The sequence below is a fragment of the Pseudophryne corroboree genome, chromosome 11, assembly GCF_028390025.1.
Source record: "Pseudophryne corroboree isolate aPseCor3 chromosome 11, aPseCor3.hap2, whole genome shotgun sequence".
Taxonomy (NCBI): domain Eukaryota; kingdom Metazoa; phylum Chordata; class Amphibia; order Anura; family Myobatrachidae; genus Pseudophryne; species Pseudophryne corroboree.
In genome coordinates this window covers 142,941,487-142,958,028 of record NC_086454.1, presented here as the reverse complement: position 1 = coordinate 142,958,028, position 16,542 = coordinate 142,941,487, and the positions used below count along the sequence as shown (strand labels likewise).

Genomic DNA, 16,542 nt, shown 5'->3' with positions numbered 1-16,542 from the left:
ATACTATCCATCAGGGGCCGATCCAGAAAAAAATGACAGGGGGGGCACCATAATAGGGGAAGGGGAGAATGTCTGTGGTACCAGTTGTATTTGCTCACAGTAAAGGTTGGTGGTATCACTACAAGGAGCATGACCTCACAAGATATGCCATCCCCGTGAACCACACCCCTCATTATAGTCACACTGGGAGGTACACACAAAAAACAAGGCCATTCCACTTACCTGCTTGCTATGCTGTGGGTCTTTTGTCTCCTAGTCGATGACCGATCCTTCCGGATGACTGTTCCAAGTAATGGCGGCCTGGCTCCTCTCCACAGCCCGTGCATTATAGTCAGTTGTAAAAATAAAACGGAGATGTCCAGCTCACAGCCCTCCCCCTTCAATAACCACAACTCCCCTCCCCCCACAAGTCCCTTCAATGTCCACACCACAACACTTTCACGGCCCCTTTAATGTCTTCAGTACAATACACCACCAACCATGGCGCCTTCAGTGTCCACTCCACAGCACAGCACTCTCCCAACCAGCGGCACCTTCCAAGGTCAAACACAGGTTTCTTGAGGGCGTTTTCATTTTCGTATAAATATATATATATATATATGTATATATATGTATAATGTTAATGCCATCCAAGAACGGTGCTCGGAGACAAATAATAGCCAAATATACTTCATGTTGGCACATCTCTGCCTCACTGACAGCAGCACATCCCCGCCTCATTGACAGCAGCACATCACCGCCTCACTGATAGCAGCACATCTCTGCCTCACTGACAGCAGCACATCTCTGCCTCACTGACAGCAGCACATCCCTGCCTCACTGACAGCAGCACATCTCTCCCTCACTAACAGCAGCACATCCCCGCCTCACTGACAACAGCACATCCCCACCTCAATGACAGCGGCACATCCCCACCTCACTGACAACGGCACATCCCCGCCTCACTGAGAGCAGCTCATCCCCGCCTCACTGACAGCGGCACACCCCCGCTTCACTGACAGCGGTGCATCCCTGCCCCACTGACAGCAGCGCATCCCCGCCTCACTGACAGCAGGGCATCCCCGCCTCACTGACAGAGGCGCATCTCCGCCTCACTGACAGAGGTGCATCCCCGCCTCACTGACAGTGGCGCATCCCCGCCTCACTGACAACAGCACATTACTGCCTCACTGACAGCGATGCATCCCCGCCTCACTGACAACAGCACATCACTGCCTCACTGACAGCAGCACATTTCCGCCTCACTGACAGCACATTTCCGCCTCACATCTCCGCCTCACTGACAACAGCGCATCACTGCCTCACTGACAGCAGCACATCCTGCCTCACTGAGCGCAATTTAAATAAAAAATGTATGTGTGTAGTGGGCATGTGTGCAGTATTATGTGTACAAGGGGCATGTGTGCAGTAGGCATAAGTGTTGTGGGCATATGTGTAATAGTGGGCATGTGTGCAGTATGCAAGTGGGCATGTGTGCAGTATGTATATGCGCAGTGGGCATATGTGCAGTGGGCATGTGTGCAGTATGTATGTGCGCAGTGGGCATATGTGCAGTGGGCATGTGTGCAGTGTGTATGTGTGCAGTGGGCATGTGTTCAGTATGTATGTGTGCAGTGGGCATACGTGCAGTTGGCATGTGTGCAGTATGTATGTGTGCAGTGGGCATATGTGCAGTATGTATGTGTGCAGTGGGCATGTGTGCAGTGGGCATGTGTTCAGTATGTATGTGTGCAGTGGGCATACGTGCAGTTGGCATGTGTGCAGTATGTATGTGTGCAGTGGGCATATGTGCAGTATGTATGTGTGCAGTGGGCATGTGTGCAGTATGTATGTGTGACTGTGCAACAAACATGTATGTGTGAAATATATGTATATAGAGCTTCAGCATGTTCTGACAGCCAGTGAGGGGTTAGTTCTGCACCAGAGTGCACACACGCTGCCATCTGGGTGGCTCTGGCTACAGGCTTTCTGCAGCCAGAACACAGGGTTATCAGCCCAGGGTCACAGCCCGTAAAACAGAGCTGTATTATGGGGTCAGCGCACAGACTCACAGTACTACGGAGCTAACACAGTCACACCAAAGTTCCTGTCAGCCAAATACCAGCGTGTGTCATGTATTTACAGCCTCCAGTCCTAACACATTGTAGTGTCACAGCCTCAGCACATTGCTGTCACTGCTACAACTCACCAGTGTCAGTGTGTGTGGCCAGCTCCGCTCCAATTTCATGCTGAGCTGACGCCTCCACAGGGCTCCGAGCCCTGTCAGCATGCATTTGAATAGTCCAGCCCACCTAATGATAGGCACAACAGCTGACCTATCTTCACTCCTGCAGGTGTGTGCCTGCTTCTTCTTGTAGAGGAGACAGAGCTGGAGGCAGACCAGGGGAGAAGCAATCACGGAAGAAGTCAGATAACGCTGCCTGACCGCTGCAGTGCTGCTGCTCACGTTTGAAAAAAAAAAGTGCTAAAAATGACAGGGGGGGCACGGGCCTGTGTGCCCCTCCCCTGGATCCGCCACTGCTATCCATCCATCTACATTGTATACCTGTGGTGGTTTTTTTTCTCTTCATACTAGTTTAGCAGTCTGCTGACAGTGTCCACCAGGTCCGTTATATACAGTATATATTATATATATATATATATAAGCAGTACGGTAGGCCACGGCTGTACCTACCTCTGTGTCGTCAGTGCACTCGTCGTCCATAAGTAATATAATACTATACTATCCATCCATCTACATTGTATACCTACCTGTGGTGGTTTTTTTTCCTTCATACTAGTTTAGCAGTCTGCTGACAGTGTCCACCAGGTCCGTTATACAGTATATTATATATATAAGCAGTACGGTAGGCCACGGCTGTACCTACCTCTGTGTCGTCAGTGCACTCGTCGTCCATAAGTAATATAATACTATACTATCCATCCATCTACATTGTATACCTACCTGTGGTGGTTTTTTTTCCTTCATACTAGTTTAGCAGTCTGCTGACAGTGTCCACCAGGTCCGTTATACAGTATATTATATATATAAGCAGTACGGTAGGCCACGGCTGTACCTACCTCTGTGTCGTCAGTGCACTCGTCGTCCATAAGTAATATAATACTATACTATCCATCCATCTACATTGTATACCTACCTGTGGTGGTTTTTTTTCTTCTTCATACTAGTTTAGCAGTCTGCTGACAGTGTCCGCCAGGTCCGTTATATACAGTATATTATATATATAAGCAGTACGGTAGGCCACGGCTGTACCTACCTCTGTGTCGTCAGTGCACTCGTCATCCATAAGTAATATATAATACTATACTATCCATCCATCTACATTGTATACCTGTGGTGTTTTTTTTTTTCTTCATACTAGTTTAGCAGTCTGCTGACAGTGTCCACCAGGTCCGTTATACAGTATATTATATATATAAGCAGTACGGTAGGCCACGGCTGTACCTACCTCTGTGTCGTCAGTGCACTCGTCGTCCATAAGTAATATAATACTATACTATCCATCCATCTACATTGTATACCTGTGGTGGTTTTTTTTTTTCTTCATACTAGTTTAGCAGTCTGCTGACAGTGTCCACCAGGTCCGTTATATACAGTATATATTATATATATATATATATATATATATAAGCAGTACGGTAGGCCACGGCTGTACCTACCTCTGTGTCGTCAGTGCACTCGTCGTCCATAAGTAATATAATACTATACTATCCATCCATCTACATTGTATACCTGTGGTGGGTTTTTTTTTCTTCATACTAGTTTAGCAGTCTGCTGACAGTGTCCACCAGGTCCGTTATACAGTATATTATATATATAAGCAGTACGGTAGGCCACGGCTGTACCTACCTCTGTGTCGTCAGTGCACTCGTCGTCCATAAGTAATATATAATACTATACTATCCATCCATCTACATTGTATACCTACCTGTGGTGGTTTTTTTTCCCTTCATACTAGTTTAGCAGTCTGCTGACAGTGTCCACCAGGTCCGTTATATACAGTATATTATATATATAAGCAGTACGGTAGGCCACGGCTGTACCTACCTCTGTGTCGTCAGTGCACTCGTCGTCCATAAGTAATATAATACTATACTATCCATCCATCTACATTGTATACCTGTGGTGTTTTTTTTTTTCTTCATACTAGTTTAGCAGTCTGCTGACAGTGTCTACCAGGTCCGTTATATACAGTATATATATATATATATATATATATATATAAGCAGTACGGTAGGCCACGGCTGTACCTACCTCTGTGTCGTCAGTGCACTCGTCGTCCATAAGTAATATATAATACTATACTATCCATCCATCTACATTGTATACCTGTGGTGTTTTTTTTTCTTCATACTAGTTTAGCAGTCTGCTGACAGTGTCCACCAGGTCCGTTATACAGTATATTATATATATAAGCAGTACGGTAGGCCACGGCTGTACCTACCTCTGTGTCGTCAGTGCACTCGTCGTCCATAAGTAATATATAATACTATACTATCCATCCATCTACATTGTATACCTACCTGTGGTGGTTTTTTTTTCCTTCATACTAGTTTAGCAGTCTGCTGACAGTGTCCACCAGGTCCGTTATATACAGTATATTATATATATAAGCAGTACGGTAGGCCACGGCTGTACCTACCTCTGTGTCGTCAGTGCACTCGTCGTCCATAAGTAATATAATACTATACTATCCATCCATCTACATTGTATACCTGTGGTGTTTTTTTTTTTCTTCATACTAGTTTAGCAGTCTGCTGACAGTGTCTACCAGGTCCGTTGATACAGTATATATTATATATATATATATATATATATATATATATATATATAAGCAGTACGGTAGGCCACGGCTGTACCTACCTCTGTGTCGTCAGTGCACTCGTCGTCCATAAGTAATATATAATACTATACTATCCATCCATCTACATTGTATACCTGTGGTGTTTTTTTTCTTCTTCATACTAGTTTAGCAGTCTGCTGACAGTGTCCACCAGGTCCGTTATACAGTATATTATATATATAAGCAGTACGGTAGGCCACGGCTGTACCTACCTCTGTGTCGTCAGTGCACTCGTCGTCCATAAGTAATATAATACTATACTATCCATCCATCTACATTGTATACCTGTGGTGGTTTTTTTTTTCTTCATACTAGTTTAGCAGTCTGCTGACAGTGTCCACCAGGTCCGTTATATACAGTATATATTATATATATATATATATATATATATATAAGCAGTACGGTAGGCCACGGCTGTACCTACCTCTGTGTCGTCAGTGCACTCATCGTCCATAAGTAATATAATACTATACTATCCATCCATCTACATTGTATACCTGTGGTGGCTTTTAGTTGTGCGCATTAAAATATGGAGAACAAAAATGTGGAGGTTAAAAAAATAGGGAAAGATCAAGATCCACTTCCACCTCGTGCTGAAGCTGCTGCCATTAGTCATAACCAAGACGATGAAATGCCATCAACGTCGTCTGCCAAGGCCAATGCCCAATGTCATAGTACAGAGCATGTAAAATCCAAAACACAAAAGATCAGTGAAAAAATGACCCAAAAATCAAAATTAAAAGCGTCTGAGGAGAAGCGTAAACTTGCCAATATGCCATTTACGACACGGAGTGGCAAGGAACGGCTGAGGCCCTGGCCTATGTTCATGGCTAGTGGTTCAGCTTCACATGAGGATGGAAGCACTCATCCTCTCGCTAGAAAAAAGAAAAGACTTGCGGCAAAAGCACAGCAAAGAACTGTGCGTTCTTCGAAATCCCAAATCCCAAAGGAGAGTCCAATTGTGTCGGTTGCGATGCCTGACCTTCCCAACACTGGACGGGAAGAGCTTGTGCCTTCCACCATTTGCACGCCCCCTGCAAGTGCTGTAAGGAGCACCCGCAGTCCAGTTCCTGATAGTCAAATTGAAGATGTCACTGTTGAAGTACACCAGGATGAGGATATGGGTGTTGCTGGCGCTGGGGAGGAAATTGACAAGGAGGATTCTGATGGTGAGGTGGTTTGTTTAAGTCAGGCACCCGGGGAGACACCTGTTGTCCGTGGGACGAATATGGCCATTGACATGCCTGGTCAAAATACAAAAAAAATCAGCTCTTCAGTGTGGAATTATTTCAACAGAAATGCGGACAACTGGTGTCAAGCCGTGTGTTGCCTTTGTCAAGCTGTAATAAGTAGGGGTAAGGACGTTAACCACCTCGGAACATCCTCCCTTATACGTCACCTGCAGCGCATTCATAATAAGTCAGTGACAAGTTCAAAAACTTTGGGCGACAGCAGTCCACTGACCAGTAAATCCCTTCCTCTTGTAACCAAGCTCGCGCAAACCACACCACAAACTCCCTCAGTGTCAATTTCCTCCTTACCCAGGAAAGCCAATAGTCCTGCAGGCCATGTCACTGGCAAGTCTGACGAGTCCTCTCCTGCCTGGGATTCCTCCAATGCATCCTTGAGTGTAACGCCTACTGCTGCTGGCGCTGCTGTTGTTGCTGCTGGGAGTCGATCGTCATCCCAGAGGGGAAGTCGGAAGACCACTTGTACTACTTCCAGTAAGCAATTGACTGTCCAACTGTCCTTTGCGAGGAAGATGAAATATCACAGCAGTCATCCTGTTGCAAAGCGGATAACTGAGGCCTTGACAACTATGTTGGTATTAGACGTGCGTCCAGTATCCGCCGTTAGTTCACAGGGAACTAGACAATTGCTTGAGGTAGTGTGCCCCCGTCACCAAATACCATCTAGGTTCCACTTCTCTAGGCAGGCGATACCGAGAATGTACACGGACGTCAGAAAAAGACTCACCAGTGTCCTAAAAAATGCAGTTGTACCCAATGTCCACTTAACCACGGACATGTGGACAAGTGGAGCAGGGCAGACTCAGGACTACATGACTGTGACAGCCCACTGGGTAGATGTATTGCCTCCCGCTGCAAGAACAGCAACGGCGGCACCAGTAGCAGCATCTCGCAAACGCCAACTCGTTCCTAGGCAGGCTACGCTTTGTATCACCGCTTTCCAGAATACGCACACAGCTGAAAACCTCTTACGGCAACTGAGGAAGATCATCGCAGAATGGCTTACCCCAATTGGACTCTCCTGGGGATTTGTGGCATCGGACAACGCCAGCAATAATGTGCGTGCATTACATCTGGGCAAATTCCAGCACGTCCCATGTTTTGCACATACATTGAATTTGGTGGTGCAGAATTATTTAAAAAACAACAGGGGCATGCAAGAGATGCTGTCGGTGGCCAGAAGAATTGCGGGCCACTTTCGGCGTACAGGCACCGCGTACAGAAGACTGGAGCACCACCAAAAACACCTGAACCTGCCCTGCCATCATCTGAAGCAAGAGGTGGTAACGAGGTGGAATTCAACCCTCTATATGCTTCAGAGGATGGAGGAGCAGCAAAAGGCCATTCAAGCCTATACATCTGGCCACGATATAGGCAAAGGAGGTGGAATGCACCTGTCTCAAGCGCAGTGGAGAATGATTTCAACGTTGTGCAAGGTTCTGCAACCTTTTGAACTTGCCACACGTGAAGTCAGTTCAGACACTGCCAGCCTGAGTCAGGTCATTCCCCTCATCAGGCTTTTGCAGAAGAAGCTGGAGGCATTGAAGGAGGAGCTAAAACAGAGCGATTCCGCTAGGCATGTGGGACTTGTGGATGGAGCCCTTCATTCGCTTAACCAGGATTCACGTGTGGTCAATCTGTTGAAATCAGAGCACTACATTTTGGCCACCGTGCTCGATCCTAGATTTAAAACCTACGTTGGATCTCTCTTTCCGGCAGACACAAGTCTGCAGAGGTTCAAAGAACTGCTGGTGAGAAAATTGTCAAGTCAAGCGGAACGCGACCCGTCAACATCTCCTCCTTCACATTCTCCCGCAACTGGGGGTGCGAGGAAAAGGCTACGAATTCCGAGCCCACCCGCTGGCGGTGATGCAGGGCAGTCTGGAGCGACTGCTGATGCTGACATCTGGTCCGGACTGAAGGACCTGCCAACGATTACTGACATGTCGTCTACTGTCACTGCATATGATTCTCTCACCATTGAAAGAATGGTGGAGATTATATGAGTGACCGCATCCAAGTAGGCACGTCAGACAGTCCGTACGTATACTGGCAGGAAAAAGAGGCAATTTGGAGTCCCTTGCACAAACTGGCTTTATTCTACCTAAGTTGCCCTCCCTCCAGTGTGTACTCCGAAAGAGTGTTTAGTGCCGCCGCTCACCTTGTCAGCAATCGGTGTACGAGGTTACTTCCAGAAAATGTGGAGAAGATGATGTTCATTAAAATGAATTATAATCAATTCCTCCATGGAGACATTCACCAGCAGCAATTGCCTCCAGAAAGTACACGGGGACCTGAGATGGTGGATTCCAGTGGGGACGAATTAATAATCTGTGAGGAGGGGGATGTACACAGTGAAAGGGGTGATGAATCGGACGATGATGATGAGGTGGACATCTTCCCTCTGTAGAGCCAGTTTGTGCAAGGAGAGATTGATTGCTTCTTTTTTGGTGGGGGCCCAAACCAACCAGTCATTTCAGTCACAGTCGTGTGGCAGACCCTGTCGCTGAAATGATGGGTTCGTTAAACTGTGCATGTCCTGTTTTTACAACATAAGGGTTGGTGGGAGGGCCCAAGGACAATTCCATCTTGCACCTCTTTTTTCTTTAATTTTTCTTTGCGTCATGTGCTGTTTGGGGAGTATTTTTTGGAAGGGCCATCCTGCGTGACACTGCAGTGCCACTCCTAGATGGGCCAGGTGTTTGTGTCGGCCACTAGGGTCGCTTAGCTTAGTCGTCACACAGCTACCTCATTGCGCCTCTTTTTTTCTTTGCGTCATGTGCTGTTTGGGGAGTATTTTTTGGAAGGGCCATCCTGCGTGACACTGCAGTGCCACTCCTAGATGGGCCAGGTGTTTGTGTCGGCCACTAAGGTCACTTAGCTTAGTCGTCACACAGCTACCTCATTGCGCCTCTTTTTTTCTTTGCGTCATGTGCTGTTTGGGGAGTATTTTTTGGAAGGGCCATCCTGCGTGACACTGCAGTGCCACTCCTAGATGGGCCAGGTGTTTGTGTCGGCCACTAGGGTCGCTTAGCTTAGTCGTCACACAGCTACCTCATTGCGCCTCTTTTTTTCTTTGCGTCATGTGCTGTTTGGGGAGTATTTTTTGGAAGGGCCATCCTGCGTGACACTGCAGTGCCACTCCTAGATGGGCCAGGTGTTTGTGTCGGCCACTAGGGTCGCTTAGCTTAGTCGTCAAACAGCTACCTCATTGCGCCTCTTTTTTTCTTTGCGTCATGTGCTGTTTGGGGAGTATTTTTTGGAAGGGCCATCCTGCGTGACACTGCAGTGCCACTCCTAGATGGGCCAGGTGTTTGTGTCGGCCACTAGGGTCGCTTAGCTTAGTCGTCACACAGCTACCTCATTGCGCCTCTTTTTTTCTTTGCGTCATGTGCTGTTTGGGGAGTATTTTTTGGAAGGGCCATCCTGCGTGACACTGCAGTGCCACTCCTAGATGGGCCAGGTGTTTGTGTCGGCCACTAGGGTCGCTTAGCTTAGTCGTCACACAGCTACCTCATTGCACCTCTTTTTTTCTTTGCGTCATGTGCTGTTTGGGGAGTATTTTTTGGAAGGGCCATCCTGCGTGACACTGCAGTGCCACTCCTAGATGGGCCAGGTGTTTGTGTCGGCCACTAGGGTCGCTTAGCTTAGTCGTCACACAGCTACCTCATTGCGCCTATTTTTTTCTTTGCGTCATGTGCTGTTTGGGGAGTATTTTTTGGAAGGGCCATCCTGCGTGACACTGCAGTGCCACTCCTAGATGGGCCAGGTGTTTGTGTCGGCCACTAGGGTCGCTTAGCTTAGTCGTCACACAGCTACCTCATTGCGCCTCTTTTTTTCTTTGCGTCATGTGCTGTTTGGGGAGTATTTTTTGGAAGGGCCATCCTGCGTGACACTGCAGTGCCACTCCTAGATGGGCCAGGTGTTTGTGTCGGCCACTAGGGTCGCTTAGCTTAGTCGTCACACAGCTACCTCATTGCGCCTCTTTTTTTCTTTGCGTCATGTGCTGTTTGGGGAGTATTTTTTGGAAGGGCCATCCTGCGTGACACTGCAGTGCCACTCCTAGATGGGCCAGGTGTTTGTGTCGGCCACTAGGGTCGCTTAGCTTAGTCGTCACACAGCTACCTCATTGCACCTCTTTTTTTCTTTGCGTCATGTGCTGTTTGGGGAGTATTTTTTGGAAGGGCCATCCTGCGTGACACTGCAGTGCCACTCCTAGATGGGCCAGGTGTTTGTGTCGGCCACTAGGGTCGCTTAGCTTAGTCGTCACACAGCTACCTCATTGCGCCTATTTTTTTCTTTGCGTCATGTGCTGTTTGGGGAGTATTTTTTGGAAGGGCCATCCTGCGTGACACTGCAGTGCCACTCCTAGATGGGCCAGGTGTTTGTGTCGGCCACTAGGGTCGCTTAGCTTAGTCGTCACACAGCTACCTCATTGCGCCTCTTTTTTTCTTTACGTCATGTGCTGTTTGGGGAGTAGTTTTTGGAAGGGCCATCCTGCGTGACACTGCAGTGCCACTCCTACATGGGACAGGTGTTTGTGTCGGCCACTAGGGTCGCTTAGCTTAGTCGTCACACAGCTACCTCATTGCGCCTCTTTTTTTCTTTGCGTCATGTGCTGTTAGGGGAGTATTTTTTGGAAGGGCCATCCTGCCTGACACTGCAGTGCCACTCCTAGATGGGCCAGGTGTTTGTGTCGGCCACTTGTGTCGCTTAGCTTAGCCATCCAGCGACCTCGGTGCAAATTTTAGGACTAAAAATAATATTGTGAGGTGTTCAGAATAGACTGGAAATGAGTGTAAATTATGGTTATTGAGGTTAATAATACTATGGGATCAAAATGACCCCCATATTCTATGATTTAAGCTGTTTTTTAGGGTTTTTTGAAAAAAAACACCCGAATCCAAAACACAACCGAATCCGACAAAAAAAATTCGGTGAGGTTTTGCCAAAACGCGTTCAAACCCAAAACACGGCTGCGGAACCTAACCCAAAACCAAAACACAAAACCCGAATAATTTCCGGTGCACATCACTATTATTCTCAGATATGTATCTGTTCTATTGGAGTCTGGAATTTAACAATTAACAGCTTACTCCCTCCCCTAAATGATCCATCCAACTTCCTTTATCCTCATCTTCAGGTACCTCAAGATCTTCTTCATCAGGTTCCATGTCTACATTCATATTTCAGTTGGTTGGCTTTGATGGCTTGGTTCTTGAAACCAAGATATTGTGGGCCAAGGGGTTTTCCACTCTATAATCTATTAAATGCACTGTATGTTATAAACTTTAGTGTTCTTAATAATTGCCTATTTATAAATTCTCATCTCCAGGTAAAAAACCGAGAGGAGATGCAGCAAACTACTTCAGGACTCGTGTAATTAAGCCCCACTCACATCAAGATAAAATATTGTGAACTGGGTGTCATTGGGTATGAGAGTTGATTTAAAATGACATACTTTTATTGACATTTCTTACATATGTACCCACCGTTCCCGGTATTGGCCCTCATTCCGAGTTGATCGCACGTAGCAACTTTTTTCTGCTCGTGCGATCAATTTGACGCCGCCTATGGGGAAGTGTATTTTAGCATAGCAGGGCTGTGATCGCTTGTGCAGCCTTGCTATGCTAAAAAAAGTTTCCTGCAAAACAAGACCAGGGTCAGACCTACTTACCCTGTGTGACGGATCCAGCGACAAAGGTCCCGGGATTGACGTCAGACATCCGCCCTCCAAACGCCTGGACACGCCTGTGTTTGGATCTCCACGCCTGGAAAACGGTGAGTATCCGCCCCGGAACGCCTCCTTGATGTCAATCTACTTGCGATCGCGCTAGCGATCACTTTCTTCTCTCTTCTGGTCGTTGCCCGGCGACGGCTGTAGACGGGCAACGACGCACTTGCACATTGCAGGCGCCGTGCATGCGCAGTTCCGACCCGTTCGCACTGCAGTGAAGAACCGCTGCGTGCGAATGGGTCGGAATGACCCTCATTATCTCTTGATCCTGCTCACTTCATAGGGAAGTGGACTGGATGCAGGAGATCTACTCACTAATCTTGGGGTGTGGGTGACTACTGTCAAAGTCAGAAAAATATCACGCTGCACATTGCCATATATGCACCTCATGTGTGTGCCCGCTGCACGTGCATGAGCCCTCCCGTGCGTATACTCGCAGTCGCGTGCACTCGCAGGCGCACGGTATGCGCATTTACGGTAGAGTTTGTGTGCGTCTAGAGGGCGACTCGATCATTACATATTTTAGTCATATAATGTATTTTGTAGATTATGGTCCCTTTGATAGAATCTGAAAGTTTAGTCAATGTAGTATGTTCAGAGACAGAGAGATCCCTCTTTGTTTGATACGAAGGGTCAGACAGGGGTGACACAGTGGTGTTTAGTATCCATCGGAAGAGTATTAAATTAGCAATATTCCGGTGTTGGTTAGAAACGGATTAATCGCTCGTGCGTATAGTTATGGCCATAAGAAGTTTATGGACATTTGCTATATTTGCAGTTTATTACCCATGCGGCGGGAAACCTGAGTTTCCCTCCCACTTGAGCAGTTTGAAATAGTCACAGCCCACCTGTATGAACCAACCTATGACCTTTTGTTATAATGCGGAGACGGATTCCTGTGTCCAATGAACAATAAGAATGTAGGGACCATTGTACTGTACTGTGTGTTAGTGTATATAAAGGCAAGCCGACCTGGGCCAGCTCTCTACTCTTCTCAACGGTTCTCATCACTGATAATCGGGAGCTGGATATCCAGGAAGGCGCATGCGATTGTTTCCCCTTGTGCGTAAGTTCTCTGCAACCAATATTTATCTCCTATTTTGTTGTAAGCCATTTTTCTCTCTCTTTCCCCTTAAATGTAATTGTGCCGCTATTGTATTTTAACGTGTAGTAATTCGGTTAGGTATTTTATGTTAGTTTGGTAGTGTATAAGTTGTAATGTGTATTCTTTTGCAATTGAACGTTCATTCTCTCCCTTAAAAGGTGTTAGACCCTTAGACCGGTATTTGAGTGTTTATTATATTGCTAAGTGTTCTCAGAGCGTCACATACGCTCATACAGCTTTTAAACTAACAAGGTTACACTGTGTTGCATTTACACCATAACACTGCACAAAGGTTTACAGTATAAGTACATTATTTATGGTATAGTTATAAAGGTTTAACTCTGTGAGCGTCAGCGCCGCTTGTGATCTCCTCATGGTCTCGAGCGTCCGCTACGCTGATAGCGTATCGTTACGTTAGTCGGCAGCCTATAGCGTGCTTGCCTCTACGCATTAAGCCGTGAGCGAACGTGCCGCTCGTGCGTCTCGTCCACGGCTAAGCGTCCGCTACGCTAAGTGCGTACCCTTACGGTACCACATACTCCAATAGCGTACTGAGTCTCTTAACCTTTTAGCGTGTTTAATATAGGATATATATTAGGCTTTGTCAATTGGGGACTCGCCCGCTCTTCACATATCTGCACTAGGTAATTTCAGCAGACATTATCGGTCAGCAAAGGGCGGGAGGTAATATTCCTCGTAGTGCTGACCAGATAAGCGTCTGCTTCACTTAGTAAGGAGTGCTGAAGGAATCCGGAACCGGAAGGTAGGAACAGTACGTTATTGTCTTTTAAAACCTGTTTAGTTTCTGTTTTGCGAACGTACGCATAAGCACACACACCTGTATTTCTTGTTTAGTATTATTTGTCCGTACCTCATTCTCCTGATTGCCACACACTAGTGATAACGTGCTGAGACATTTGTTGTTATTAATAGTTAAAAGATAAAAAGTAATATTTAAGGGAATAATTGTAAAAGGCACGCACACAGTCTCGCCTAGAAATACAAGGGAGATTTGGGTGGTGTTCAGTGAATGATTACTGTTAAAGATCATTCACATTGATAAACGTGTAGTGTGTTACTGTGGACGTACTTGGTCTGCGTACACGTGTCCTTACAAGGGCAGGGCGTACGCAACGCAAGGGTCGACGCACGGAGCGTATATTACGCAACGGAGCGTACGGATACGCCCACATAATACAAACCACACGATAGTATTGTTTTAATAGGCGATAAGGAAGTAACGCGAAAGTAACACAAATCTATCTCAAATCCAAAAAGTTTAAAGTTAAAAGAAAAGACTTTCTCTGTTGCAATTCTTCTGGGTTAGACTATTACTGAATGAAAGGAATTCTGTACAGAAATAAGAGTGTTCGAATGTAAGAGTGTGTATATATAAGATTTCTCTTTTATTACGGAAGTGGGAACCATAGGCCAGTAGAAAGAGGTACACCAGCGAGAGTGATAGCGCGGGGTGGCTTGGGAGGCGTCCCTTGTTAGTCTCGACATATTAATGAGCAGTAGAGTCTGCTGTACATAACAGACCAGGAGGTCAAGGACCAGGAGGTTCAGGTATAGCAGACTAGAAGTAGAGAGCACAACCGAAGAGGGTTGGTGCGAGACCCATATAGGCCAAAGAAGCTCATTGCTGAAGGAATTCGCAGACGAAATTTTCGATTCCACTGATCGTTCCGCACATAAGATTAGTTGCTTGTGTGCAGATACGATTGTACCGCATGTGATTGTGTGCATTAGCGTGTCTTGAATTCAGAAGAACGCTACTTGCACATTGTTAACGTGATTTGTGTAATTTTTATTTTATTTTAAGGGAAGTAGCCTGATCACTCAGGGACATTCCAGCGACTGATGCTTGCTGGGGAGGGTAAGACACTCCCACACGCCCGAGCAAGTAGACGTACTTAGGTGCCCTAGGTTGGGTACGGAACCTCTGGGAACTTTGGTCGCCGTATTGGCCAGCGTGGGCGGGAGTTAAGTGGGCGGACTTCGAAGCAAAACCCCCACCGCAGCCTTACCCCGAACATCTTGGTTTTTGTAAGGGTTGCCGAAGACCCTGATTTGAAGTCAGAGGTAGTGAAAGCAGCACCTGCAAAGATGGGGGCCAGTTGTTCAGGTAAGGGGCGATCAACCGAGGTTCAGGTTGATTTGGTAAACCGACCAATCGGGTCGGCAAGGTATATCATGTGTGAGAAATATGGTCATCACACAGAAATGTTGTGCAATGAATGGGAAAGGATGACTGTGCATGACGGGGAAAAGTTTCCCCGGGTAGGTAGTTTTAACCCAGAAGTATTACAGAATTTAAGGAGAAGAGTTTGCCTGATTAAATCTTCAAAAAGGCGTATTAGACATTATGATTATTTAACATTGTGGCAACAGGAAGGTGAAATACAAAGGGGGTTGGCGCAAGCCGCTGGATCTAACCCTATCAGGAAACTGATAGCCACTGCACCCCCACCACCATACATACCTGGAGAGAAATTGGTTGCAGAGAATGGCACTCAGGGTCATGTTAAATGTATAGTTGTTAAAGATAATGTAACCAAAGTAATTAATGCTAACACTAATCCGTGCAAGTTGTACCCTGTTTTGAACTTTCCCCAGGATTGTGACCAAGAGGATGAGCCCACAACAATATCAGCACTCTCCCTAGCAGCCACCATATCAGAAACAGCAGTGGGCACGACCCAACCCATAAGATTAGTATCAAAGGCCCCTAGCGGAGGGACAGGTGAGGTCGTATCGACTGGTAAGTACGGCACCATACACTATGCTGAAACCATTTCACCACATGTTGTAGAATCTACTCAGAATGATGTTATTGGACTTAATCCCGTTAGGGTAATAGCAGTGCCAAATGGGAAAACTGAAGCTTCAGGAGCAACTCCTGTCAGGAACATCGCCATGCACTGTCCCTTTTCCCGAGCAGAATTAAGATCAATGATGTCTGAATTCCCTGATCCTAGGAAAGATTTAGTTGCATGTCAAAAGTATATTAGAGAGCTAGGAAATTCTGCAGAGCCAAATAACAAAGACTGGAGGACAGTTTTGAGGGCATGTTTACCACCCAATGTTGATTCGTTAAAGTTTATCGCTGATTGCAAGTTAGATGAGGAAGTACCACTAACAGACGAGCATAATCAGGATAATGTAAAGAGAATCAACTTACAGTTAGGAGTATATTTTCCTGCAGTTGTAAAGTGGAATAAAATCTTTACAATAAAACAAAAAGAAGGTGAATCCACACCAGAGTATTTTCACCGGGCTCTGCAGGATATGGCTAGGTACACTGGTATAGATGACATTAAAACTAATGTACACCACAGGGAAGTAGCTGTTTCAGTATTAATGGACGGTCTAAAAGAGGTTTTAAGGAATAGAATACAAACCACTAGGCCTGATTGGAGAGGTATGTCGGTGGATGCATTGGGAGAGGCTGCTGCTGGGCATGATCGGAATATCATCAGACACAGGGAGTCACAGAGTGATAAGTTAATGGCTGTGAGCATACAGGCCCTCACTACCCGGCCACCTCAGCCCAGAACTGTGACCCCTGTGGGTAAGTCAACAGGTATAAAATGTTATTGTTGC

General features: G+C 46.4%; 1 protein-coding gene across 2 annotated transcripts in view; it reads left to right on the top strand.

The window, feature by feature from the left end:
• LOC134969144 (uncharacterized) overlaps positions 1-16,542 on the top strand; it is a 371,526-nt gene that overhangs the window by 53,597 nt on the left and 301,387 nt on the right. Inside the window, exon 2 of one of the 2 annotated variants that reach the window (XM_063944895.1) lies at positions 11,430-11,527. The exons of the other annotated variant lie outside the window; for it this stretch is intronic. The gene's annotated coding sequence lies outside the window, so the exon portion shown is untranslated. The remainder of the gene's footprint in view (positions 1-11,429; positions 11,528-16,542) is intronic. 2 annotated transcript variants of the gene reach the window in all.